The 26684-nt window shown below is 47.2% G+C and overlaps 1 long non-coding RNA gene across 1 annotated transcript in view; it reads right to left on the reverse strand.

Annotated features, from left to right (window-relative positions):
• Positions 1-199: 199 nt before the first annotated feature.
• Positions 200-26684, reverse strand: part of LOC127003849 (uncharacterized) — a 106252-nt gene continuing 79767 nt past the window's right edge. Inside the window, exons 2-4 of the long non-coding RNA XR_007757442.1 lie at positions 21102-21172; positions 533-586; positions 200-322 (exon numbers count right to left, since the gene is read on the reverse strand). This is a non-coding gene — a long non-coding RNA (uncharacterized LOC127003849). The remainder of the gene's footprint in view (positions 323-532; positions 587-21101; positions 21173-26684) is intronic.

The following is a 26684-nucleotide window of genomic DNA, read 5'->3' on the forward strand; positions in this document are numbered from 1 at the left end:
GCCGCCCACGAATGACAAGCAACATGGGTCACTTTATACGACAAACACGCACTTGCCCTACACCCACGAATGGCATGAGGGTCGTTTCACTTACCAGGGGCAGCAGGGTCAGGGGGGCGGAGGTCGAGTCTGGTGGCAACGGCGGTGGGTGGCAGCGTCCCCATCAGCGGGTCTCGAGGCGGCCAGGACGTTCATCTCTGCGGGCGAACAGAAAGAGCGAGCGAGTGATGGCAGGTGCTCGCCGTCGGGGGAGAAATCAAGCAGGAAATTTTTGGAGTCGTTCACATGGTAGCAGACGCCGACCCCTTCACGCTGTGGATACCTGCACTGAATGGCGGGATTATCCAGATGTGTTTGATAAAAAAAAATATATATTCAGGTTCTAATGAATAATAGGACAATATGAATGACACATCACTGAATACATCATAAAAGAAATCGATGATATATCCCTCAAGTAAAAGAAGAAAAAACAACGTAAAAAAACAGGTTAAACGAGGGACAATAACCTCAAACTTTTATGAATGTTTACCGTTTACTGTTGATGAGGTTTCAGGCCCCGGACCGTCACCATCGCTGCGCTCCACTGTAATATTAAAACCCTTAAGTATCTCCCCCTCTCCCCGAAAAAAAGGGCTATAATCAGTATCACATCTCCATCACCAAATGATCTTAAAAACAACCATCGCAATATGAATACAACCATTCCAGGAACTTCACCACCATGCTACCTAAATTTGTACGGCCTCAACCATATCACCAAGCGCTTAAAACACTAACACTTTCGCTTCTCACATCAGGATTTCTAAAGGTCAAAGAGGGGATCAATCGGGTTCTAATGAGTGTTTCCTTAGGTTCACGGTACAGAGGAAGGACCAAACTACCACCAGGGTCATCAAACTACTCTTGGAAATGCCCACAACTCCTACGAAAGCCTTGTCAAATATGTGAAATTGGGCGACGAAATGGTAACAATAATGTCCAACCGATTTATTATTATTTTTAGTATTTTTCAAGATCCATACAGAACATTTTTTCCAAGGTCTATGCTAACTGTTTTCAAAGGCATATACTGAACATTTATCAATTCTACTCTAGGCGGTTACCCAAGGCCTTTACTATATGTTTTTCGAGGTCTGTACAAAGCGTTTTTCTCCCAATGCTGATGATAAACGTTTTTTCCAAGGCCTCCGCTTAACATTTTTTAGGACCTGCATCAAACGTTTTTCCAAGGCCTCCACTTAACATTTTTTAGAACCTGCATCAAACGTCTTTTTTCCAAAGTCCTCCACAAAACACTTCTTTTCTTCAAGGCTTATGTTAAACGTTTTTCTTCACGACCTACACTAAAAAAAATATCAAGGCATACACGAATCATACATAAAACTAAACCACGAAAAAAAAGAGGCAGGGGAGGGGGGAGAGGGGGGTGGGGGCGTGTACGTGAAACTTTACTATATATCTGTTGCTGTGTGTGTATGTGAGTGAGTGTGTGGGGGTGTACGCGCGTGTGTGTGTGTGTGTGCGCGCGTGAGTTTATGACAGTGCGCCCGTGAGTGTGTGTGTAAGCAAGGGAAGGGCTTGGGAAGGGCCACACCACACCACGCCACGCCACCCCAAGAGCTCGGGCGCCGTGGTAGGGAGACAGACGAGGCGGGCTAGTCATAGCGCGCAAAAGCCGGTGTAAAGATAAGCCGGGTCGCCGTGGCTTAGGTGCGCGAAGGGGATATGTTTACGTAAGGTTCAGGCGGTCGACCGGGTTATTTTAGGTGCAATTTAGACTCAGATTTCGCTTTGGTGTTAGGCGAGAGGCGAAAGAAAGGGGGCATCAGGAGGAGGAGGAAGGAGAGGAGGAGAAAAAGGAGAAGGAGGAGGAAAATAAAGAATAGGGAAGATGTGAAAGAAGAGGCTGTTGGAAGGAGTGGAAAGGAGAAACAGGAGAAGGAGGAGGAAGAAGAGGAGGAGAAAAAGGAGGAGGAGGAAAGTAAAGAAAAGGCAAGACGTGGAAGAAGATGTTGGAAGGAGTGAAAGGGAGAAACAGGAGGAGAAGGAGGAGGAAGGGAAAGAAAAGGAGGGATGGGGGAGCTCTTGGAAGGGGTGAAAGACAGCAAGAGGAAAAAGAGGATCAAGAAGAGGCAAAGTGCGAAGAGAAGGGCTGTTGGAGGAGGTGTAAGGAAGAGGATGAGGAAGAAGAGGTAAGATGTGAAGAAAAGGCTGCTGGAAGGAGTGAAAAGGAGAAGGAAGAGAAGGAGGAAGATGAGGATAAAGAAGAGGCAAGGTGTGAAGGAAGGAGCTGTTGGTAAAGGTGGACGGGAGGAGGAGGAGGAGGAGGAGGAGAAGGAGGAGGAGAAGAGGAAGGGGAGGAGACGAGGCAAAGCGTGGATAGGATGGAGTGGCAAGAATCGGGTCATGAGTGGAATAGCAAGGGCGTTATGAGTGGAATAGTGAGAGGTGGATGCCTGGATACCGCGAGGGGGGAGTGATAATACTAAATAGCTACGCGTGGCCTTAGTGCGCACCTCCGTAAACATTAAGACATAGGTATCCAGAGAAGGGACTGAGAGAGACACGGAGAACACAGTTGGAGAGGAAATGAACTGAAGATTAGAAGAGAGAACGAGAAAGAGGGAAAGAAAGGGGAGATAGGAGAGAGGGAGAAGGAAGAAGAGGGAGTAGAGAGATAACAAGAGAAGAGATTTATAGAAGAATGGACAACACGAATGGAAGGAAATTGGATAAGGATAAGAAAGAGGGAAGGATGATAGAGAGAAATAACAACAAACAGTATGAAGGAATGAATTTAGTGACGTAGGAGAGAGAGAGAGAGAGAGAGAGAGAGAGAGAGAGAGAGAGAGAGAGAGAGAGAGAGAGAGAGAGAATGGGGGGGAAGACACTATCCACCCCCAAGGACAGTACTGGGCAAGGCAGCAGCGTACACACACACACACACACACACACACACACACACACACACACACACGGCACTGGCGGCATCGACAAGGACCTCTCAGTGCACCCTGGCACCACACACACACACTCACACACACACACACACACACACGACACTTCAAAAACCACCAATGACGTGAGATTTTTTTTTCTTTTTTACGTTCACGCGAAACAAAAAAAAACAAAAAAATAGAAAGAAAAATTTAGGAGTGCATTTTTAAACGAACGCCGAGTTTTTGCTGTCATTGAACACGTATAACAACAACAACAACAACAACAACAACAGTAACAACAACAAAAATAACGTGTACCATATCATAAGACGCGTGGAGACTGCAAAAAAAAAACTAAATAAATAAGAGATAAGGATTAAAATGATGATTCGACTATTTATCCATACACATTTATTAGGATTTATCAGGAAGAACTTGAGTGGATTTATGGATTTATTCACTTGCATGTTATTCCTTTCTTTTATTTCTATCTTTCTTTTCTCCCTTTCACTTTTCTTTCCTTCCTTCCTAACGTCTTTCTATTTTCATTATTCTCCTCCATTACTTAAAGAGCAAGAGAAGGAGAGTAAGGAAGAGCGGGAGTGGCCAAAAAAAGAGAGAGGGAGAGCAAGGGAGTGAAAGTAAGGGAGAGAGGAAGTGGGCAAGAAAGAGAAAGGGAAAGTGTAAGGGCGAGAGGGCAAGAGAGAGAGAGAGAGAGAAAGTGTAAGGGAGAGAGGGAGTGGGCAAGAAAGAGAAGGGGAGAGTGTAAGGGAGGGAGGGAGTGGGCAAGAAAGAGAAGGAAAGTGTAAGAAGAGAGTAAGAGAATAAGATAGAGAGAGGGAGAGTAAGGCAGAGAGGGAGTGGGCAAGAAAGAGAGGGGGAGAGTGTAAAGGAGGGAGGGAGAGGGCGAGAGAGGGAGGGAGAGAGACATGCAAGGCCACATTTATCCATTGGTCCTGATGAAATAATTCTGGCCACATCCGTTCCCCTGGTGGACGGTCCGCGCACTACTGGTCCGAGGCGCTCTTTACAAATCTTAGGACAGTTTTCGTTTTGTCTTTGCCTTCGTTTTTCTTTCCTTCTTTCCTTCCTTGTCATTTTATTTTTATTTTTATTTCGCTTCTTTCTTTTCTTCGTTTCTTCCTCCTGTCTATCTTTTCATTTCTATGTTGTTGTTTTTCTTCTTTTTCTTTCTTTCCTTTCTTCCTTCCTTCTCTCATTTTTTATTCTTTATTCCTCTTTTCTTTTTTTTCGTTTCTTTCTTCTGTGTTGTCTTCTCTTTATTCCTCTCTTACAGTTTCCTCTTCATTCTTTTCTTCCCTTTCTTCTTTCATTTTTTTCTTTATTCCTGTTCTTTTCTTCTTTTCCGTTCCTTCCTTCTGTCTGTCTTCTCTTCAGTCCTGTCGTACACTTCTTTCTTCATTCTTTTTCTTCCTTCCCTCTGTCAATTTTTTTTCTATTCCACTTCTTTCCTTCATTCATTCATTTTTCGTTCCTTCCTTCTGTTTATCTCCTTCTCATTCCTCTTTTACATATTTTTCATTCGTTCTTTAACCTTTTTCTTCCCTTCCTTCCCTCTCTGTCTCTCTCCTTTCTTCATTCTTTCTTCATTCACTACTTAACGTAACTCTACTGACACTCCACTATACTACACACGGTCACTCTACTCTGACTAACACTACAAACTACGCCCGCATCCTCGACTGACTGAATACAAGGCTAATAGTTTCTTGATTCCTCCAACATCAGCCAATCAGGTGTTGTGTCTCAGCTTATGTTAGTCTATCATACCTATGGACTAACAGGCAGCTTACAGTGTCCGCGCTCCTCCCTCCCTCTCTACTTGATTCGTTTTTTTATAATAATACCGAAAACTTATATTATCTTACATTGGGGCAGCGGTTAGCGGGTTCTTGGTGGTAGTGATTAGCGGGCTTTTGGGGGGCAGTGATAAGCGGGCTTTTGGGGAGCAGTGATTAGCTGGCTTTTGAGGGGTAGTGATTAGTGGGCTTTTGGGAGGCAGTGATCAGCGGGCTTTTGGGGGGCAGTGATTAGCGGGCTTTTGGGGGGCAGTGATTAGCGGCTTTTGGGGGCAGTGATTAGCGGGCTTTTTTTCTCATCATTATTTTTTTTCGTCCTTGAGCTGCTTCCTTTACTTATAAAAAAACACGTTGTATCATTACGTTAATATGGAGGAGTTTGTACTGTGCAACCTGGCGATTATATATGACAGCTGTAACTTAGATTAACACACAAAAGACTTGGAACCCAAACGACCTCTTGCAGACTCCTAACGTTCTCATGTTCTTATTACCCAGACATGTCCTCTCTTAACTTAACAGCAGTACAACATTACTTTGCATTCTTAGTCTCTGTTGGGGTCACACTACAAACACGCACATACGCTGTAGAGACTCATATAAGTGCTTTATTGACGGTACACTACACAACAATACCCTACCCTGCCCCTCCCAATACACTACACTACCCTATCTTACCCTGCTCTACCCTGCCCTACCGTACTCTCGTTCTTGGTGTTCTAAATCCATCCCCAAAATTGAATTACAAAGCCAAACTAGTAACCTCATAACTCCTTTGAAGCTTAAACCATCAACACCACAACGTCCTCTTTGGGTACTGGAGACGCCGTGGAAAAGGGTACAAATTATAACCAAGAAGAAGCCACTCTTTTCTGCTCCTCCAATAGTCCTTACGAGCATACACAATCAACACCACAATCTCTTCTACGGGGTATTTATCACACCAAGCAAACGACACAGATTATAACCAAGAAGAAGTCACTTTTTCTGCTCCACCTCGAGTCCTTGCAAGCTTACGTCATCAACACCACAGCGTCGTCTTCGGGGTATTTATCACACCAAGCAAACGACACAGATTATAACCAAGAAGAAGTCACTTTTTCTGCTCCACCTCGAGTCCTTGCAAACTTCCACCATCACCACAACCTCCTCTTAGGGTACTTGCCACGCCGTGCAGAGGAACCCAAATTATAGCCAAGAACTTACACTAATTGTTATAACTTGCAATTACATTATGTTCGCCATCCGCGGCCACATATTAGCACCCAGACTAACGTGGCGGCAGGCTGTCACACGCTGGACACTAAAATACCCATCCACTAAATGGTAATGCCGAGATGTGGTCAATTACGTGTCCCTCCTGCCAACGCTGACTCCTGCGCACCCTGAGACATGTTCTGGTGGTGTTGGTCCCTCGTTGTACAGCTCCTCAGTGGTTGGTTCCTTCCTTTGGTCCACATTCTCAAACGTGTCGTGGCTTACACATAAACAATTGGTGAGGCTTTGGTAGAGGTTACTGCTCTTTTTCATTATTTACTTCTTTATTCCTTCTTTTTTGTCTTCCTTTTCTTCATTCCTCCTTTTTATTTTATTTTCTTCATCTTTTTCCTTCCCTTCCTTCTTTTTGTCTTTCTTCATTTCCTCTTTTTCATGGTTTCTTTTCTTCGTTTCTTTTCCTCTTCTTCCTTCCTTCTGCCTCTCATTCCGTCATTTCCTCCTTACCATTCTTTTCTTCACTGTTTGGTTCCTTCCTTTGGCCCACACTCCCAAACGTGTCGTGGCTTACACATAAACAATTGGTGAGGCTTTGGTAGAGGTTACTGCTCTTTTTCATTATTTATTTCTATACTCCTTCTTTTTTTGTCTTCCTTTTCCTTATTTGTCTAAGCAACACCAGTCTGCAACACCATGACAGCTTCCTTGGAGGTCAACCCGCCTCTATTAGCCCTCCCCAGTTCTAGGTGTCACGGCGCACAGCGGGAGTCCGATGTACCGCGCGCTAAGTGGATCAAACACTCCTTGGAGATATTCCCGAGTCCCTCTTCTGTGAGCTGAGGCTAATAAAAGAACCCGGGGAAAGCGACGAACTGAAAATACCAAGTCGCCGAGCGTGGGGACAGAGAGACGGTGCTTGGCAAGGTTGAGTTACTTCCGCTAGCATCGCGACACCCGTCTTGAAGAAAGCTATTGGGAGTCTTTACCGAGTAGGCGAAAAAACATACCAACTAAGCGTTTAGCGGTGGCGGTGGTCAGTAGTAAATAGCACGTTACAACAGCGAATGGTAACATCAACGTTTATATAGTGTAACAGCAGATTCTAAGAGTAACATCAGCAAGTAAGACGTTCAAGGGTACAAGGAGAGGGAGGGCTTGACACGAGGGTACTCACGCTGACTCACTCGCCGCCCCAGAACTCGACGCCTCGGAAATAAACATAAGGGATCAAAGACTAATTTCCTCATCCACGCCTCCTCACGACCCTCTCCCCGTCGCCTTGGAGATAACCGTTGTCAGACCTGTTCCGGTTAAGAAATGCACTCTCTTAAAGGTTACTATTGGCTATTTCTATTAAAAGACTTAACGGAACTGGTTTGGGGTTTCTCCTATAAATACCTTTCAGAAACTTGTTCCGGTGCGTGCCTTTCTCTTTTACTTATACTTTTTCCTGTTGGTTCCTTATCTTTTCCTTGCTTTCTTCCTTTCTGTCTTTATCTTGCCATACTTTTGTTTTCCTCGTCAAAATTTTCTTCTTCATTTATCTTTTCCTTCCTTAATTCCTTCCTTTCCGTCTTTTCCTTGTCATACTTTTATTTTCCTCGTCATACTTTTCTTCATTTATCTCTTCCTTCCTTTCTTTTCGTCTTTTCCTCTTCCTCCGTCTTTCAAATCCTTTCCTTCCTGCTTTACTTATATTTTTTTCTTTCCTTTCCTCCTTTCTTCATCCCTTCCTTCCTTCCTGTCTTTCCTATGTTCTCCCCATTTCAAATCCTTTCCTTTCTTTTTTCTTTCTTCTTTCCAATAATTCTCCTTCCTTCATCCCGTCCTTCCTGCATTCCCTCGTTCTCTCTCTTTCGAATCCTTTCCTTTCTTCCCCACCACTTCCTTTGTGAGCTTTCGTGGAAGGTGCTGGCAGCGGGACTTGTAAGACTCACGATAAGAAAAGGGACAGTTATCAGCTGGAGGAAGTCATCTACTGGCATCTCGTTACACAATAAGTAGCCATAAAAATTCCCTCTCCTACACAATGTTCACAATACTTTCCTTCCATGTACCTAAGGTTTAAGCTACGACGATGAGTTTCTCTTTTTTTATCATTTGCAGGACTATAGCGCCAGTAGGTCGTCTGTGTGGGCGCTGGTGGTTGGCCCCTTCCCGTTATGGAGCGCGCAGATTTTTATAGTGACGCCGCAAAATGTCTTTCAATTGACGAGGGAGCACGAGGCCCAAAATAAAAATAAAACTAAGCCGTGTTAAGACAACCATACCACGAAGAGAAAACCTATTCGTCCGGGGCCACGAGAGTCAGCGTCACCTAAGACACCGGACAGACATGCAGTAAAACAGTACTAAAACTGTACCTCGGTCACTGAAACTGGTGTCGGTGGCTGCTTGGAAGGTTGCTGTGGTTGTGGCGGTTTACTGGTTCCTAAGATGGTCTGGCTGGGGAGACTTGCGGTTGTTTTGGTGGTTACAGGAAGAGCGAAGCAGAGTAACGGTGGTTGATGTATACAGAACAAATGTTGAATAGACTTTTTATTAGCGGCATTGCGGAGAAGCACAACATGAGTACGGAAGGGACATAGATAGATAAGTAAAAGAAATCGAGGTTGATGGTTGAGTGAGGAGAGTAACGCAATTAAGTAAAAGGAACCAAAGAAGAGAGAGGAGGAGAGAGGGGAGTGTGAAGAGGGAGACGGCGAAGAAGAAACAGAGGGTTAGGTGGATAAGGTGTACTGAATAAATGCTTACAAGTCTTTAACCCAACGAAGACAATGATAAAACGAGGCAGAAAAAGGGATTAAAGTTGGTGGTGGATATAGGAGAGAAAATAAAGCACAGAAATGATTAGTTTACGATGTATTGAGCATATTAGAACAGAACCTTTTATTGGCGTCACTGTAGACAAGACCAACAGGAAGATCACCGAGAGCACTACAACCACGAGTCAGAAAAGGATCAAAGAGCATCGACAGACCCTATTATTTTCCAGGGTATTTCAAGAGCGTGATGATGGTTAAGACGCATCGATTAAGTGTTGGCCAAAGTTTGTATTAGTGTCACTGTGGACGAGGCCAACACGATAACGAAAAAGTACTCTGTGGCCTAGATTCTTGAACACTTCGAGACTCAAACACCCACATTTGATAAGGCTTCGTAGAGGTTGTGTTAATATATCCATGGGTAGTTTTATGAGCCTAGTTATAGTTTAATAAAGTTCTTGCACCATGAATATGAAAACACTCACGAGAGATTGTGTTAGTATATCCATGGGTAGTTTTATGAGTCTAGTGATAGTTTGATAAGGCTTTCGTAGAGGTTGTGTTAGTATATCCATGGGTAGTTTTATGAGCCTAGTTATAGTTTAATAAAGTTCTTGCACCATGAATATGAAAACACTCACGAGAGATTGTGTTAGTATATCCATGGGTAGTTTTATGAGTCTAGTGATAGTGTGATAAGGCTTCTGTACCATGAATATGAAAACACTCACAAGAACGCCCAAGGGTCTGAAAATACACACCCATATTTGATAAGGCTTTCGTAGAGGTTGTGTTAGTATATCCATGGGTAGTTTTATGAGCCTGGTGATAGTTTGACAGGTCATCTACACCATGAACGTGAAAAAACACTCATTAGAACCCGACTAATCTCCTTTGTGGCCTTTGGAAATACTTGTTGTGAAAGCCGAAAGCATCTAAAAATACGCGCCTCAATTAAGAGACGACGCGGCGGGGAGAGGATCAAGGGGCATAGATCGGTATTCCCAGACGCTTCCACCACTCATGTCATATATTTCCAAAGGCTAAAATGGAGTTTAATCGGGTTTTCATGGGTGTTTTTCACGTTTAAGGTACAGAAAAGGGGTCAAACTACCACCAGGGTCAAAAATGTACCTCTGGAAATGCCCAATACCCCTTCAAAAACCCTGTCAAATGTGAGTGTGTCAGCGGCGAAGCGTTTGAGAATGTGGTCCATAGAGGCATTTCCAAGGTCTTCCCTTAGTGACTCTTGGCGTGCTGCTGCCCTAGGGAATATCCTCATTTGGCAAGCCCTTCTTTTTCTCCTCGACTTTCTTCTTCACTTATACCTGTACTGCTCGGTTCCTCTTGGCAAATATTTTCCTCTTACCCTCACGCCGCTGGGGACTAGAATAACACGCTGGAGGAAGCTAACTCTATCTCCATCTCTCTTTCTCTCACTTTGGTTTGTATATATTTGATCTGTGGCCGTACAAACCACAGTCATGCTCTCTCTCTCTCTTCCTCTCTTTCTCCGCCTCTCTCTCTCTCTGTTTCCGTGCCTCACGCCGCTGGGGACTAGAATAACACGCTGGAGGAAGCTAACTCTATCTCTATCTCTCTTTCTCTCACTTTGGTTTGTATATATTTGATCTGCGGCCGTACAAACCAATAGTCATGCTCTCTCTCTTCCTCTCTTCCTCCGCCTCTCTCTCTCTCTCTGTTTCCGTGCCTCACGCCGCTGGGGACTAGAATAACACGCTGGAGGAAGCTAACTCTCTTTCTCTCACTTTGGTTTGTATATATTTGATCTGTGGCCGTACAAACCAATAGTCATGCTCTCTCTCTTCCTCTCTCTCTCTCTGTTTCTGTGCTGGTTTAATCCACTGGCTGTGTTTAATTCATTCAACCGTGGGAAGAGGCAAAATTATGCAGATTTTATGCTCATGCTTGACTGAGGTTTACTGGAGCAGAATAATAGGGAGTAAGTAGCGAGCGCCTGGGAGCAAACAGTGAGTGAGCCAGACGCCGCCGCCCACCACCTTCCACCTCAGAACCGACCCTCCTTCCACCACCTCCATTTGCACCACCCTTAATCACATCCACCCGCCCACCCACCCACGTTTTCACTCTCAATATCGCTGTCAATTCCACCTCCCTTCCACCTTCGTTCCTCCCTCCACCGCTTCCACCAGCCACATGCACCACATATCATCACATCCACTTGCTTCCACATGTCATACTACATCTTCACTCTCAGTGTCTCGGTAAGCTCCACCTTCATTCCACATTCCTTCCACCCTCCACCGCCTCCACATGCGTCACACAGCATCACTCCACTAGCTCACCCACTTGCTTCCACACGTTACACTGCGTTTTCACTCTCAATATCACAGCAAATTCCACCTTCCTTCCACCCCTCCACCAAACATCCTCATCTTCCACCTTGACTATGCTAGATTCCACCCGCTTTCCTTCTCTTCCACCCCAGCATCATACAGCAACCTCCACCTCTAGTTTGTCACCCAGTCCATTCGATATCCACCCGTCACTCCATTTTAATCAACCCTTCGTCTTTAAGAAAAATAGTATGTTCTTCTTCCACCCTTCCACCCATATCTAACGCTCACCTTTTCCACTTCTTTGCCTGGTAACCTCCATTTTCAATCCTCCACCTCGTATTTTATCCTCTTCTTCCACTCTTCCACTTATCATTCTAACTTGCCGTATCCACTTCTCCACCTAGCGACTTCTATCTTTATCCCTCCACTTAGTATTGTCTAGCTGCCACATCCACTCCCTTTCTCTCATCCACACAGCACTCTACATCCCTCCACCTACACTTCCACCTCTATTTAGCTACCTCTCCTCCACTCATCCTCCTAGCGCTTCCCATCTTCCACCCAGTATTGTCCACCTGCACCACCTATCATCTTTCTCCCTACACACACACACGTCCACCTCCACCCACGCACCACCTGGCCGCCACGCCTCCACAGTTAGGGTGTTGTGGCGGGGAGGTGATGGGACGCCACGACGCTGGGCTTGAATTACAACGCTCATGAAAGAAACGCCATTAAACAGGTCATCCCTATCACCCACCCACGCACCTACTTACGCCCCTCCATCCTATAGCTCACCCCTCACCCCACATTCAGCCAGCCTTCCCATCCTCTCGCCCACCCTCTCTCCCTCTCTCCCTGTCCCACTGAAACCCCGCCCTGCTTCCCTCCCAGGCTCCCACACACACCCAACGTACCCAAGACGCAGTTGAGGGATAAATGATGGGGTCGCGCTACCATTCAAGTCCATTTATGCTATCGGAATGAGCTCAGCTGTGGAGAGCAAGCGACTTAGCCCGCGCCTGTTCCCCGTCGAGCCCCCGAGAGCTGTTACCTCTATCCGTATTGCAAATACATGTTGATACCGTGATAAACTGCATTCCCGGGCCCCTGCGTGTACCGGGTGTTTCTGGGTGGTGTTGGCAGGCAAGGGCGGTGTTCCTCGCTCAGTCTTTGTGTTGCTGAAGCGGACGTGGGCGTGACTACCTGCGCTGGACACCTCCTCTCCCCCTACGCCTCAGACCCCCTCGCCCTCCCCTCCCCCGCGAGTCTCCCATCCTTCAGTAACAGCAGCGGCAGGGGGCGGCGGGAGGGAATGGGGGCAGGAGGAGGAGCATCAGCGGGAAGTTTCGTCTGGACGTCTGGCAACTGCTGAGAAAACTGGGTCGGTTATAAATAGAGAGGAGGAGGCGGGGAGGGCCGTGCCGACTGCGGTGCTACCCGGCCCTCGCTGCTCCCCTTCCCTTCCCTTCCCTGCCCTGCCCTGCCGCCCCCAAGCCGCCTCGCCGCTGAAGGAGGAAAAGTCGGCTTAAAACTATTGTCTCTCTTAGTTACTCAGTTTACTCCGCTGGCTTAATACTGCCTGCCCTGCGAGCACCGAAAGGCGTCGTCTGCGCACCTCCACACCACGGCGGAGGCGGCGAGTGCGACCCTGCGGCGGCGGAGACAAGTCACGTGGTGGCGGTGACGGCCGCTCCGGGAGTTTCTGAGCCACGCTGATGAGTGTCACATGACTGAGTGCGCGCGCATGAGAGAGAGAGAGAGAGAGAGAGAGAGAGAGAGAGAGAGAGAGAGAGAGAGAAAGGTGCAGCGTAAATATTATGGTAGTATAGGTATACCGGGAATAAAGTGACGCAGAAGAGGTCTCACACACACACACACACACACACACACACATTAACACACGTTGCGGCAGACCAGGTTAAGTCAGAGAGAGCGAGACAACATACGGAAAACTGTCGCTGGGTGGAAGGGTGGGCGGGTAGGTATGAAGAGCTTAGGTACTGAGACATAAGCACTGACACTACTTAGCACTGACAACCCTTCGCGTCCTTCCCCGGCAGGCAAGGCAGCGTGTGGCGGGGCGGGGCGACGCTAACCTCTCGTCTCGTCAAGTCAAATGTATTTACACTCGTTCAGCACCGCGGCAAAATGTCTACGGGAAAATGATGTATGATTTGAACACCCTCATATGTCTGTAACGCTCGTACTTCTTTTTAATTACATGATGACAAGGAGAATCGCAAACGAGTTAGGAAAGAAAGCGGAGGCGTCCAGACTTACAAAGCAATGCTCGAGTCGTAATTAACTGAGAGAGGAGACAGCAAGACACCCGCAGCGCCTGTCACACAAGTACTCGTTACTGCATTGAGAGCGGAAACACTAATAGGCGGCTGCTGAGACGAAGACAGGGGATGATCATTCAGAGCGAGGAGAGCTAAAGTTTCCCTCAGATAATCAGGGGTCGTATTCTTAAGCATTTCGGCGCCCAGGCACACACACACTTGACAAGGCTTTCGTAGGAGTTTGGGGGCATTTCCAGGGGTAGTTTTATGACCCTTGGTGGAAGTGTGACCCTTCCTCTACACACACTTGACAAGGCTTTCGTAGGATTTTTTGGGCATTTCCAGGGGTAGTTTTATGACCCTGGTAGTAGTGTGACCCTTCCTCTACAGTTTGACGAGGCTTTCGTAGGAGTTTTGGGGCATTTCCAGGGGTAGTTTTATGACCCTTGGTGGTAGTGTGACCCTTCCTCTACACACACTTGACAAGGCTTTCGTAGGAGTTTTGGGGTATTTCCAGGGGTAGTTTTATGACCCTTGACGGTAGTGTGACCCTTCCTCTACAGTTTGACAAGGCTTTCGTAGGAGTTTGGGGGCATTTCCAGGGGTAGTTTTATGACCCTTGGTGGTAGTGTGACCCTTCCTCTGCACCGTGAACCTAAAGAAACACTCATTAGAACCCGATTCTTCTCGTGTTCGGCCTTTGGAAATAAGTGCAACTCGTTCACTTCGGTTATGTCCCTCTAATATTAACTCAAACTGAATATTTTGCCACCCATATTTCCCTTCTAAGCTTTACATGTCCATAGTCAAAACATCAGTACAGTTGACAGGCGCTGCTTCCCTCGACGGCCCGGGAAACAGTGAGCGGTGGGCAGGACAAGAATGCGAGACCCACCGTCCAAGACCTTCGTGAGCGGACCACTCAAGGCTCTCCTCCATTTACCTGTCCCACACACTCCTCTAAGACAGGTTAATTAGCACACAACAGTCACTTTTTGGCAGGTACTACTTATGTGCGTGTGTGTGTGTGTGTGTGTGTGTGTGTGTGTGTGTGTGTGTGTGTGTGTGTGTGTGTGTGTGTGTGTGTGTGTGTGTGTGTGTGTGTGTGTGTGTGTGTGTGTGTGTGTGTGTGTGTGTGTGTGTGTGTGTGTTTTGTTACTGGGTGTTTTTTAGTATTCCAAGGTGTTGATGTATATTCTGAGGCGTTGCTGAGTGTCCTTGAGTGTTGCTGAATGAACTGAATCTCTCTCGAGTGTTTCCGAAGGTTCCTGAGTGTTGCTGACCTGCTGAGTATCCTAAGGTGTTGCTGAATGCTCTTGCTCATCTTGCTGTGTCTACGTGCGGCTAATTTGTATATAATGAATCATCCTGCCGCCTAATAAATGAGTCTGAAGCCACGAGTCTTTCATCAGAGTGCGCGATTACGTGGATGGACGCAATCTGTCTGTGGGCGTACGTCCGTGTCAGGAATGCGCAGACACTTGCCTCCTGCCGTACCGTGCATGGCATATATAGTACGCACGAGGAGCAACGCCGTCCATGCAACATTCACCCACTCATACATAAAACAAATCCATCATCTCCTCGTTCCCTTGAGACACACACACACACACACACAAACACACGAACTCTTTGACGCGTTAACCAAGGCATAATGACCCTCGTTCGTCACTTTCCTCCCACCCTTCACCTTCTTCTCTCCACTTTCCTCACTTCTTCTCTTGGCTCGAGGCTTTTTCCGCCTGTAACTCAAGGTAAACAGTCGCCTCCTCACAGCGAGAATGAGACGCCGCCTTGCCCCGCCTCCCCCCGCCACCCCCCGCCACCCCCCGCCACCCTTCGTTGTCTTTAGTAAACACAGTGACACTCGGAGGCGTGGAGGGCATCTTGAGCCATTACCGCGGCGTGTTTGGGGAGTCAGGCGACGTCCACGTTCTCAAATACCTGCGCGGGGCCCCTCACCTGTCCGCCGCGACGTCACCGGGATAGGAATGCGAGGACAGGCGAGGGGGGCATCACAGGGGGGGGGGGGCATCACAGGGACGCGTCAGAGCCCTAAGGAGGGGCGTCAGGCTGTGTCGACACCTGTTGTATCTCTTTACGTGTCCAGCTGATCGGTCATTGTTTTTTTAAGGCGCTGTTTTAAGATACATGCATGAGAGAGAGAGGGAGGGAGGGAGGGGAATGGAGGGGAGAGGAGGGGAGAGAGAGAGAGAGAGAGAGAGAGAGAGAGAGAGAGAGAGAGAGAGAGAGAGAGAGAGAGAGAGAGAATCCTAAACAATATATAACAGCTTGGTTCTGCACTTTTCTGTATCCTTGGAGACACGCCCAGCACTCTACATCTCTTCCTAACCTCTAATACCTCTAATCCTTCAGTTTATTACGTTTGCTATACTCTCCACTGGGCTCCTTGAATCAAAACATTATTTCCTCATTTTTCTTATCGCTTCTATACAGTTCAGGATCTATAGAGGAGGAGATGATTCTAGTATTATGCTTCAGCTCGGTGGAATGGCCTGAGGTTGTGCTCTTCTGACTCGGGGTGGAAGGATTACGCTGGCAAACTCTATAACAGCCTTCCTCCGTCTGTATTTCCTTCCTCCTGTGACGTAAACTCTTCTATATTTGGTATGATAAGACACTTTCGCTCCTCACATCACCCATTTCTAAAAGGTCAAAGAGAAGGTCAATCGGGTTCTAATGAGTGTTTCTTTAGGTTCACGGTACAGAAGAAGGGTCAAACTACCACCAGGGTCATAAAACTACTCCTGGAAATGCCCCACGCTCCTATGAAAGCCTTGTCAAATAGGTGAACTTGGGCGACGGAATGTTTAAAAATACGGGCTTAAGACAGAAGTACTATAAGACACCTGGACCTAATGCCATCACTCTCTTTGTCTTCTCTGTACTCTTTAAAGCAGCTTGTGGCGTTCTTCTTTTCCTAGTTCATCTTGCACTAGGAATCAGCAAGCATCACTGTCCCTTAGCTATGTGGTGCGTCATTTTCCCCTTGAGGATGTTATTTATACACCTCAGGTCAACAAACGTGTAGAGATGAACCCACTGCCTCGTGTTCCTTCCTCCCTGGTGTCCCTTCAAGCCGCGATTCCGCTCAAGACGCAACGAGAAACACAGAGAAAGAAGTGGAAGAAAATAAAGAGGCGGCGAGAGGCACAGAGAAAAAGGCGTAGCAGAAAATGAAGAGATGACGAGAAATACGAAGAAATGAGTAGAAGAAAATGAAGAGGCAGCAAAAAACAGAGACAAGAGTAATAGCAAATGAATATGAAACGAGACGCAGAGAAATTATTAGAAGAAAATGAAGAGGGAGCAAAAAACACAGAGACAGGAGTAAAAGAAAATGACTATGAAACGAGAAACGGAGGGAAATTAGTAGAAGAAAATGAAGAGGCAGCAAGGAACACAGAGTAGAGTAGAAGAAAATGAGGAGGCAACGAGACACAGAAAGGAGAAAGTGAAAAGGCGACGAGAAGAACAGAGAAAGGAGTAAAAGAAAATGAAAAGAAAAGGAGAAACAGAGAGAAAAGAGAAAATGAAAAGGCGACGAGAAACAGAGAAAAAGGAATAAAAGAGAATGAAGAAACAACAACAAAAAAAAAACAGAGAAAGGAATAGAAGAAATTAAAAAGGGGACGAGAAACACACAAAAAGATTAAGTAAAAGAAGAAAATAAAAACATAGCAACAACGAACGACACAAAAAGAAACAAATACACTAAAACGACATTCGACCACGACAGGAAACTTAAATCAGAAGTGTGAAAATCCGGGTGTCATTTAAAGAAAGAAAGATAGAACGAAAGAGAGAAAGCAAGCCCCGAGCCATGCACACGAGGAGTAAATGGCGTATTGTCGGAACCAGGAGAGCCTTGACACACTTCAGCACAAAGGGATCAACAGCCCCCGCACACACACCCACCCACACCCACACGCACACAGGCAGCCAGGCAGTCAGGTAGTCCTCCCATCCACCGGCCTCGTCAAGTGATACGATCCGAACCCGCTAGAGAGCTGCACGGACGACCAACAAAGAAAGACGACTCAAAAACGACCCTAAAAACACCATAAGTATAACCCGGTAGAGCTAGACGGACGACCAACAAAGAAAGACGACTTGAAAACGACGCTAAGAACTATATTATGAGAACCCGTTAGAGCCAGACGGACGACCAGCAAAGAAAGACGACTTGAAAACGAGGCTAAGAACTATATTATAAGAACCCGGTAGAGCTCCACGGACGACCAACAAAAGAGGACGACTTAAAACAACAGCATAAGTACCCGATAGGGCCAGACGGTCGACCAACAAAGAAAAACGACTTGAAAACGAGGCTAAGAACCACATCATAAATAAAAAGACGAGATAAAAACGATGCTAATAACTAAGAAAGATAAGAGAAAAAAGCGAAAAAGAGAATGGAAGAGTGCGGTACAGAGAAAGACAGTAACAAAACGAAAAGAATTAAAGGAGGAGGAGGAGGAGAGAAGAAAGAGAGAAAGAGAGAGGAGGAGGAGAGGGAGAGAAGTAAAAAGAGAGATAAGAAAAAAGAGAGAAAGAAAGCTACATAAACAGTGATACATCGAAGGAAACGAAAAAGAGAAGGAAGAAAAAAGAGAGGAGAGAAAAAAGAAAAAGAAAGCAAGCAGAGAAAAGGCCCACTATAGAGCAAGACGGAAAAACAACAAAGAAACGGAACTTCAAAACAACGCTAAGAACTACACCATAAGTACCCGCGAGTGTTTACTTAGCGGCCAGGCAGGTGACGGGGGCGCTGGCTCTCAGGTGACACGCTCAGAGCCGCAAGACGCTAATTATGAGACAAAGACGCCGCCGCCACCACCGCCGCCGCCACCGCCACCTGAGTTTTCTACCAGGAAGTGAGACGAGACGAACACACACAAAGAAACACGCTCGCCACGCAGGACACGGAGAGAAAGAGAGAGGCGAAGGTGATACACAGGGTCAGGTGAAGGCGTAACGAGAAGTGTAGAGGGTGTAGAGACGTGTATTGGAGAAGTGGGCACAAAGAAACTCCATCACAATGCAGAACACGGAGAGGAAGCTTCAGTCAAGGTGGTACAAAGGGTCAGGTGAACGCATAAAGGTCGATATTATAAGACACTTTCGCATCTCACATCAGCTATTTCTAAAGGTCAAAGCGGGGGTCAGTCGGGTTCTACTGCGTGTTTCTTCAGGTTCATGGTACAGAAGAAGGGGCAAACTACCACCGGGGTCATAACACTACTCCTGGAAATGCTCACAACTCCTACGAAAGCCTTGTCAAATATGTGTTCTCCGGCGACGAAATGTCTTTTAATACGACCCTAAAGTGTACAAGGATGGGTAGAGAAGGTGTAGAGGTGTAGGGATGGGGGGATCGGAGTGTGCAGAAAAGAAACGCACTCATAACGCAGGGCACGGAGAGGAAGCTTCGGTCGAGGTGATACACAGATGTAGGTGAGAGCGTAGATGCGTGCTGCAGGGGCGATTGATGGCTTTATAGAAGGTTATATATTGGTCTCGTTGCTACAGGCTGAAGGATGAGTAGCTGGACAAGGGAGCGGTTGGCTAAGACAGCTTGAGGAACATCTACTCACGGGGAAAGGAGGTAGAGGAGGTGTATGGGGAGATGTATGGGAGGCGAGGACGGCGTGGGCACAAAGAAACACGCTCGTAACGCAGGCCACGAAGAGCGAGATTCGGTCACGGTGATACACAGGGACAGGATCGAGGAAGCGTAACTATAGCGGTGTAGGGACGTGGATTTAGGGACGTGTGTTTAGGGAGGGGCGGGGACGAGGTGGCACAAAGAAAAACGCACGTAACGCAGGACACAGGAGGAGGATAGAGGAAGGAGGAGGTGGAAAAAGGTGGCGAAGAAGGAGGAAGAAAAATAGAAAGATAGAATAAGGGGAGGAGGGGGAGGGGAGAGAGAGGGAAAGGTAAATGACGGGGAGCGAGATTCAGCCGAGGTGATGCACTGGGTCAGGAGGGCACGTGACTATAGACGCACAGGTGTGTAGGAGGATGTACAGGTGCGACGCTACTGGTTGAATGGGGTCACACGAGTCGAGTTCGATGCCACAATGCCAGCCACTGAGACAAAGAAAGAAACAGACATACGTAGTGAGATTTAATGGTATGCAGACTTAAGCGTCACTGAAACACGTAAAGAAATATCTATCCAAAGCGTGAGTGTGTGTGAAATCTGACGGGATAAGAAGGATGCTTAGGGTTTTTGGATGCGATACTGACACCCACGAAACAAAGAAACAAAGGTAGGAAGTGAAAATGAATAAGATACACACACACACGCTTCACCAAACACATTAAAGAAGGTCTAACTCTTAAAGGCGTCGTGAGTGTGTGTGTGTGCGTGACATTACGAGATGAATAAGATACTTGGGTTCGGATGCTGGGATGCCGGGATGCGACACTGCCACATAAACAAAGAAACAGACATATAAAGTAGGACTAAAAAGTACACACACATACACACATGCGTCCCTGAAACATATATAAAAAAAAAAAACTGGCAAAAGTGTGGGTGCGTGTGTGCGTGCGTGCGAGACATTGCGGAATAAATTTAATGCATGGGTTCGGCCACCAAGATGCTGGAAGGCCATACTAACAGCCGCTGAGACAAAGAAACAGGTACGGAGTGAGACTTAACAGCACACACACACACACATGCCATTGAAACATGTATAATAAAACGCCTGTCAGAAGCGTGAGTACGTGCGAAACATCACGTGATAAATGAGATGGGATGCTGGGATGCTGGTAGGCGATTCAGACAGCCGGAGAACAAAGAAACATGAGTGATATTGAACAGCATATACAAACACACATCCACGCATCATCATGGAGACAAAAAAGGCGTAAATATACAAAAAAATAACATAACCAGGTCGAGGCTAACACAAGAGCGGGCCGCGGGTGGGTCGTGTTGCCTTCCCGAACCTGCGCGGCTGAGCGGGAGTGGGCCGGTCGGGCGGGCGGACGGGGAGGCGGCCGCTACAAGGAAACACCGATCAACAAAGAAACGTGGCTCCGAGTGACAAAAACCACATGTTCAAGGCGATACACAGGCTGGTTCGCGGCCTACACACGCCCAGGACGAGGCGCCAGACGGCCACGCCACGCACGGCTCCCCCACGAGGTCGTTTTCTCTGTTTAGGTGAACGTGACAACGGGAATGGCTGCGGGAACGTTATTGTGGAGTCCCGCCCACAGGTTACACGGGCCGGGTTTTAGGGGGTGCTATGATAAACTGATGCTCCTGTGGCTGCCGCTACTACTACATCTACTACTACTACTACTACAATTATTACTACTTCATAATGAAAAAAAATATGATAATGATGCTTTTGTGGCTGCCTCTGCTAACTAGTCTTATTACTACTACTACTACTACTACTACTACTACTACTACTTCTACTGCTGCTGCTACTACTACTACTATTATTGAAAATCATCACTAAAACTTAAAAAAAGGTCGCAAATATTGTCCGAAAAAAAAATAAAGAAAATATTGAAGAGGGGGGGAAAGGGAGAGGAAGGACTCACACTACATTCATGCTACACGCACACTCATACTCTACACCCCTTGCCCCTTTATTTAAAACCCCTTAAGTAACACTCTAATCCCCCTTCCTCTCCTCCCCTCATCTCACACGCGTTACATCATCAACACATCTTTTCCATCTCCTCAGTGCCAGTCCCCGCTTACCTGTGTGGCGTGGCGGCGGCCCAACACAACATCCGCCCCCTCCCCCCCCTTCACCTGGCGAGCAACCGCACCTGAGGATGAAGAGGAGGTAAAGGTGAGTGTGTCTGATGGGAAATTCACGAGCAAAAATAAACAAATAAATAAAATAGAATAAAATAGATAAGTTGCAAAATAAAATATAATAAAGTCAGTAGTCATGTTATTATTGTTTTAATTATTTTTAACGGCTGTGTATTTTAATGTTATTGTTGCTGTTGTTATCTTTGTTCTCCTTCTTTTTCTTCTTTTCTTCTTCTTCTTCTTCTTTTTCTTCTTCTTCTTCTTCTTCTTCTTCTTCTTCTTATTATTATTATTATTATTATTATTATTATTATTATTATTATTATTATTATTATTATTGTTATTATTTTTATTATTATTATTATTATTCTTTACTGCTATTGTTGTTGTCATTAGTATCATTATCATCACCATCATCATCATCATTACTACTACTACTACTACTACTACTACTACTACTACTACTACTACTACTACTACTATCACCACTACCACTACCACCACAACCACCACAACCACCATCACCCTGGCAACACCCCCCTCCTTTTCCTCCTCCTCCTCCTCCTCCTTACCGTCATAACAAAGCCTGAGACACACACACACACACCCACACCCACACACACACACACACACACACACGCACACACACACACCCACACACAAAGAAAAAAACGAGGCAAAACACACAATGCTCCCACATATTGCTTACGTAAACTACCGTGCTAACATTAGGTAGGTTGAGAGGAGGAGGAGGAGGAGGAGGAGGAGGAGGAGGAAGACGATGGAAAGGTTATGGGAATAGGTAATGGTTGAGGCCTTGAAGGTGAAGGGTGGGTAAGGAAAGGAAATATAAATAGACAAAATAGGGAAGGAATGGGCGTATCGAGTGAGTGAGTGAGTGTGTGTGTGTGTGTGTGTGTGTGTGTGTGTGTGTGTGTGTGTGTGTGTGTGTGTGTGTGTGTGTGTGTGTGTGACGCACCTTGAAGCTATATTGGTGTGTCACGGGTCAAGCCACGCCGAGACGCACCACCGATGGCGACCCGACTACTGGCGACGCGGCGAAGGTAAACAGCAGGAGGAGGAGGAGGAGGAGGAGGAAAATAAAAAGTAAGGAAGGTAGAGAAAGGTGAGAGGAACAGGTGCAAAGGGAGGGTGCGCAAGAAGAAGAAGAAGAAGATAATATGACAGAGGCAGGGACAGAGAAATAATGATGATGCCAATAATAATGACGATAGGAAAAACAATAATAAAAATAAGACTATGAAAATGCTAACAATGAAATTAAAAAGAACGAGAGTAAGAAGAGAAGAGAAATAATAAATATAAAAAAAAACGAGAAACAAAGAGGAACAAGAACAAGAACAATACACAGGAGAAGAAGAACCAGGACAAGAAAGAAGAAGAAGCAGAAACAGAGGAAGAAGAGGAAGAAGATGAGGGGGGAGACTATCATATCTTCCCCAGCAACCCACACTACCCCCAGCGATACCCCTCACCTCCCCTCCCCTCACTTCCCCTCACCTTCCCTCCCCCACCCAACTACCTCCATCCATTCACCTCCACCACCACCACCAGCTAACCCCCACCTTCCCTCACCCAACCATCCACCTCCCTCCATTCACCTCCACCACCCAGGTACCCTCCCAAATTTCCCCCACCAACCTACCCTCCACCTTCCCCACTACCCCTACTACCACCCCTCACCCACTTTCACCGCCTCCCTCCCTCCTCCTTCCCAAGCTTGGCAGCCAGACAGCGACGCGCATAAACCTCACCTCAACGCCCCATGCATTCCGGGCAGGCGGCGACATGCACACCACTCAGGGGCGGGAACAAAGTAAGAGCGGGCCGAAGAATGACTCGCCGCTGCTGCGAAAAACAAACTCAAGTCGTTACCGCAAAAGAGACACACTATATAACAACAGCGATGCGCCCACACCGACAGGCATCAAAGAGCGTCCCAAAAAACTGTGCATGCACGTGCGCCTCTTTCACCACGCACATTCACACCTCTGCTTGCTCATCTTCTTCTTCTTCTTCCTCCTCCTCCTCCTGGCGCCTAGCTCACCCCATAAAGAAGAGGAGTCAGGCACCTTCACCGGCAGGAGAGGCAAGAAAAGGAGGAGGAGGAGGAGGAGGAGGAGGAGGAAGAGGAGGAGGAGGAACACAAGCAACAACGTAGGAAGAGGAGAGGAGAAGATTGCAGGAGAAGAAACCAGGTCGTCACACCCATTAGGAGAGGATGCAACGTACATACATACGCACACACATGCTGGGTCACTGTCCTTAACACACACACACACACACACACACACACACACACACACACACACACACGGGAGCCCTTTGTTGTGGAGTGTATAGGGAACAAACGCCCACCTAGGTCCTGTCCTTTCTGAACCCATTGGAACTCTTTGGACCCCCGTTCGTATCCCTGCGCGCGCCTACCTGGAGGGGCCACACATGGACGTCCCCGTGCTGCTCAGGTAAGGCTAAAAATACCCTAATTGTGGTGCGTAGCTGCAGGTAAACGTGGCTGGGCTGCTGCGTCGCCTCTTCTTCGATGTTCTGACGCTGCTCCGGGAACTTCTTTGTGTCAGAATGTTGTCATGGGGGAGTTAACAGCGAACGCCTTGCAACCAGCACAAACACAGTAGCGTGAGGGTGAGTGAACAGCCCATTATGAGGAACCCGAGCTCATCCCTTCGTCAGTAGTTGGTAAGCTACTCGAGATCATCATCACAGGCAAAGAGTTAATTAGAAAGTCATCCACTAACTAGGAATTCACAATACGACATCCGAAACAAGAGATCCTGCCCGTCAAATCTACTGGCCTTTTATAGCGACCTTTTTTTCAGTTTCCTATGTATTAAACCACTGCATATGCTTTATTTGAATTCTGAACGGGCGTTTGATACAATTCAACACCATTAATTATTGTACAAACTCAAACAACTAGGCACTAAAGGTAAAGTGCGCACACGGCCAAGCAACAGGCAACAAAGGATGGTGATGAATGGAGCTTCCTCGGAATGGGCGCCAGTCACAAGTGGTGGCCGTTGGAGCTCTGTTCTTGGACCAGTACCGTTCATGATGACAACGACTGAAAACGCGGTCCTTCCAGACCAATACAGGGAAAGCCTTCAAGGAGATTTGTGTAGAATTTCAGCTGTCTTATTAATGGGGGATGTACTTTGACATAAATAAGTGTACTATACTCTTCAATTCGGAACTGATATTATCGAGTATTTTTGAATTGTCGATGTCTTTTCGACTGTTGATAAATCGAAATTGTTTAAAAACGAAGACAGGTCGCGAACGTGAAACAACGGCCCTAAACTTGAGGATGAACAAGTACTTATGGTGGACTTGACGTCGTTTTACTAAGATTTAGGAACATACCACCTAGTTTTTACCGTAGGGTCTGTGTGATCTAAACATCTATGCAAATCTATGTAAATCAACACGAACGGGAAGCAAACAAGCAGTAGGGAAGGCAGTTCCAGCCCCTGCTCCAGCCTCCCCAGTCACAATCCTATCCCCTACAACCCTGCGTCTGTCCCTTCACCCCTGTCTCTCACCCTCAGCCCCTGCTCCAGCCTCCCCCAGCCCCAACCGCCCCAGACACAACCCTGCCCCCTACCTCTGCCGCTGCACCCCTCTCTCAGCCTTAACCTCACCCCCAGCCCCTGCTCTAGCCTCCCAAAGCCCTAACCACCCCCAGTCACAACCTGCCCCCTACCTCTACCCCTTTACCCCTGTCCTTCACCCCAAGCCCCTGCTCCAGACTCCACCAGCCCACAGCCATGGCCCCCAGTCACAATCCTGCCCCCTACCTCTCTCTACCTATACCCCTGCATCCATATTCCTCACCTCCAGCCCCTCCCTCAAACTCTGACCACCCCCAGTCACAATCCTACCCTCTACATTCCTACCTCCGCCCCTGCACCCCTATTCCTCACCCCCAGCCCCCCGAACCCTAACCATAGCCCCAACCTTACCCCCCACCTCTACCCCTGCACCCCTGTTCCTCACCCCCAGCCCCCGAACCCTAACCATTGCCCCAACCTTACCCCCCACCTCTACCCCTGCACCCCTGTTCCTCACCCCCAGCCACCCAAATCCACAGCACAGCCCCCAGTCCCAACCCTACCCCTTACCTCCACCTCTGCACCCCTGTTCCTCACCCTCAGTCACTGCTCCCGCCCCTGCCACGGACCCTTCGGCGGCCAGACACGGCTCATCACACAAACAGGCGCGGGAGGAGGGAGGAAGGGCGGCCCATAACCATAACTGGGTCACGCTGCCCCTGCCCCGCCCGCCCTCCCCCCTCGCCTGCCCTGTGCGTAAGACCCCTGCAGAACAACGGAGGACGGGGAAGGGAAAGAAAGGTCAACGAGAGTGAGTAATATGAGCTGATTCGTCAAGGAAGGAGGAGGAGGAGGAGGAGGAGGAGGAGGAGGAGGAGGAAGAAAACTTGCGTCATTAGTGAAGGAAAGGAGGAGAAAGACACGAGGCGGCACGTGGATGGGGGAAGGGAGGGAGGGAGGGAGGGAAGGGGGGATTCTGCGTCGACAACACACACGCACAAAACAAAAACAAAGCAAAAGAAAACAAAAGAAAAAAAGAAAAGAGAAAGATTTAATAAAGTGCGAGTGTGAGAGATAGACTGATAATTAGATACAGAGACAGAGATACAGATAGACAGAGAGATACAGAGATAGATAGACAGATAAATAGAACAACAGGGACAAACAGGAACTGAGAACATTAAAAAAGGTGTGTGTGAGATATGAGTAGAAACATAGGTAGGTAGATAGATAGGTAGAGATAGAAAGATAGATAAATAGAAAAATAATTAAACAAAAACATAAAAAAAACACGTACGTTGGGTTCATCACGTGTGCAGCAGCGGCAGTGGCGGCGGCGGTGGCAGGGCGCGAGGGAAGAAAAGGGAAGGGAAGGGATCGTTCGTCTAATACGCCAGGTGTGAAGGCTGGCGGGAACGAGCAAACACCGCGCGCACCAGGGTTCACGGGGCGTCTTGGCAAGCGCTCCCAAACACACGCGGGGAGGTGGGCGGCGGCGGCAACCAGGTGGCGGCGACGAGGAGGAGGAGAAGGAGGAGGAGAGCCAGGAGCAAGCAGTGAGGAGGAGCGGAAAGGAGGAGGAGGACGAGGAGGAGGAGGAGGAGGAGGGGCAAGGAAAGGGTAGCTTAGAGGAGAGGAAATCTTATATCTGAATGATTACGTCGTGAGAGGGAAATAGGAAGGAGACAGGGAGGAGGGAGAGGGGAGGGGGAAGAGGAGGAGGGAAGAAGATGATGAAGATGAAGAAGAAGAAGGAGAATAATAATAATAATAATAATAATAATAATAATAATAATAATAATAATAATAATAATAATAATAATAATAATAATAAGAAGAAGAAGAAGAAGAAGAAGAAGAAGAAGAAGAAAGAGTAAAAACTAAAGACAAAGAAAAGTTAGAGACAAAGAAAGACAGAAAGAAAACAACAGAA

This window comes from Eriocheir sinensis, chromosome 26 (assembly GCF_024679095.1).
Source record: "Eriocheir sinensis breed Jianghai 21 chromosome 26, ASM2467909v1, whole genome shotgun sequence".
Classification (NCBI taxonomy): Eukaryota; Metazoa; Arthropoda; class Malacostraca; order Decapoda; family Varunidae; genus Eriocheir; species Eriocheir sinensis.